A 2,393-nucleotide genomic window follows, 5' to 3' on the forward strand; every position below is an offset into this window, starting at 1 on the left:
TGGTGAAATATGTTGTATACATGTTTGCTTGTGAGTTTTGTCCATTTCAAGTTCAAAGTGATCTCCCCATGATTTTCCAGGAAAAAATATTCAGGATTCTTTGATGAATAGAAAAGTTAAAAAGAACAGCATTTATTCAAAATAGAAATATTTTGTAATATTATAAATGTCTTTACTGTCATTTTGCATGAATAATCCTTGCTGAATAATTTATATTTTGTCACATCATGTGCTGTTGGACAGAATTCCTGAAAATCTTCTGTTGAATTTTATTGATTCATTCCAGTAAATTGCTCATTCCTTCATTCCAAATCAAGCTCCAAATCAACATCCTGTGGGGTGTTGCCAGTTCAGTTAAATTGCAGCTAATTCCAGTGAAATGCTTTTAAGAACCAAAAAAAAAAAAAAATGTAATTAGAATACAAACCTTCTGTCCTTCTTGTTTGTTAATTTCCCCTGGATGTGCATTACCAGTGTAGCTTCCCCTTCCTGTGCTGGACATTGTCACCTGAAAGGTATGGGCTGCAATAGCATGGTGCATATTATTTATAAGGCTATGCTTACCTGTTGGAGTTTGTAAATGCTTTAACTCTCATTTGAATGAGGCATCTTTGCAGTTTTTACTTAATCAAGGCTGTACTGTGTCTCAGTCATCCATGCTTTGCTTTGTTTGTCAGCCAGCTGTTCGTTCCCGTATATCTGAAACTTTGATTCAGTTTAAAAGTGTTCAGATATGGTGTGTAGCTTTATGAGTATCCATGTTGTTGGGTTTTATGGTTAGTGGGTGTTTCTGAGAGCATTTGAAGGAGACTTTCAGATCAGACTTTTCAGGTTTCAGATCCACTCCACTTGCAAAGATGCAAAGAGAAAATGATGTAAAACATTTATAGCTGAATAGTGAACATATTGTCAGAGTGCAGTAAGACATGGCACAAATTTTAACAGCCCATCTGTGGGTCTATTAGGGGAAGTGTCTTGTTTATTTCTAAAATGACTGAACTAAACTCAACTGGAAATGCAACTCTATAGCACTATTATGAACAATTCGATATTTGCTATTATCTTCCAGTTATACTACCGAAAACTCTTGCCTTAAGAATAAAAGGGAATTGCGGAAGAATAAAAGGGAATTTATTTGTTTATTGTTGTGATATAGTAACACAATAACAGATACATTACTTGTATACATATAATACAAAAAAAAACACAATGTAAGCAAAAAAAAAAAAAAAAAGAAAGTAATATAATAATATAGTAATAATAATAGGGCAATAATAATGATGATAAAAAACGGAAAAATAGAAAAAAGGTGAAGATAACACTGTCTGCAATGTTTTAATAGGGTGCAAATTTTAGAGGCGAGTTTAGGCTTTTTTTAAATTAAATTTTATGGTGTATTCACATGTATGTACTGATTCATGTTCATTTTAATGTTTGTAAAAATATAATAATCTCATTCCCGCTCATTCTAAAAATGTATTTTTTATTAAATATAAATTTATTACATTTTTATTTATTTTTTTATTTGCTTGCTATAGATTTTTGCTAACATCAGATTAGTTGTAATCCACCAGAGATAATGATATCAGAGTACAAGAATACAGAATAAACCAGATATAACAGATTTGTATAGGGTAAAATACATAATTAGAAAAAAATCGAATCTGAGAGATGCAAAACATGAAAGCAGAGAGATGCGCAACATTGTGTGAGAGTTATTGGTACAGAAAACAATACATGGGGGATTTTTTTCAGTTACTGAACTCCATGTTTCCAACTTCCATACAGTAAATGCCCAGACCAAAACAAACATATCTTCCAAAGAAGGTAATTATCTATCATTGTTTGGAATTTTTACTGAACAGGATCCTATGACTCAAGGGGTCATATCTCTGAGTGCAGGAAATATTTAAGAGCCAAGGAAAGGCTCATGTCTTTAAACAGGCCAGAATTTCCCTAAACACTCACATCCTTATTATGATATGTGACCCTGGACCACAAAACCATCATAAGGGTCATTATTTTTTTTTTTTTATTTTTTTTTTTATTATTATTATTATTTATTTATTTTATTTTTTTATTGAGATTTAAAACTGAAAGCATAAGCTTTTATTTGACAAACCTATTGTTAGGAAAATCTGGAATCTGAGGGTGCAAAAAAAAAAAAAAAAAATCCAAAATAAAGTTGTCCAAATGAAGTCCTTAGCAATGCATATCCATTAACAAAAATATATTTTTTATATATTTACAGTAGGAAATGTACAAAATATCTTCATGGAACATGATCTTTACTTAAAATCCTAATGATTTTTAACGATTCCTTTAACGATTTTTGGCATAAAAGAAAAATCAATTTTGATCCATACAATGTATTGTTAGCTATTGCTACAAAC

Source organism: Chanodichthys erythropterus, chromosome 21 (genome assembly GCF_024489055.1).
Source record: "Chanodichthys erythropterus isolate Z2021 chromosome 21, ASM2448905v1, whole genome shotgun sequence".
NCBI classification, from domain to species: domain Eukaryota; kingdom Metazoa; phylum Chordata; class Actinopteri; order Cypriniformes; family Xenocyprididae; genus Chanodichthys; species Chanodichthys erythropterus.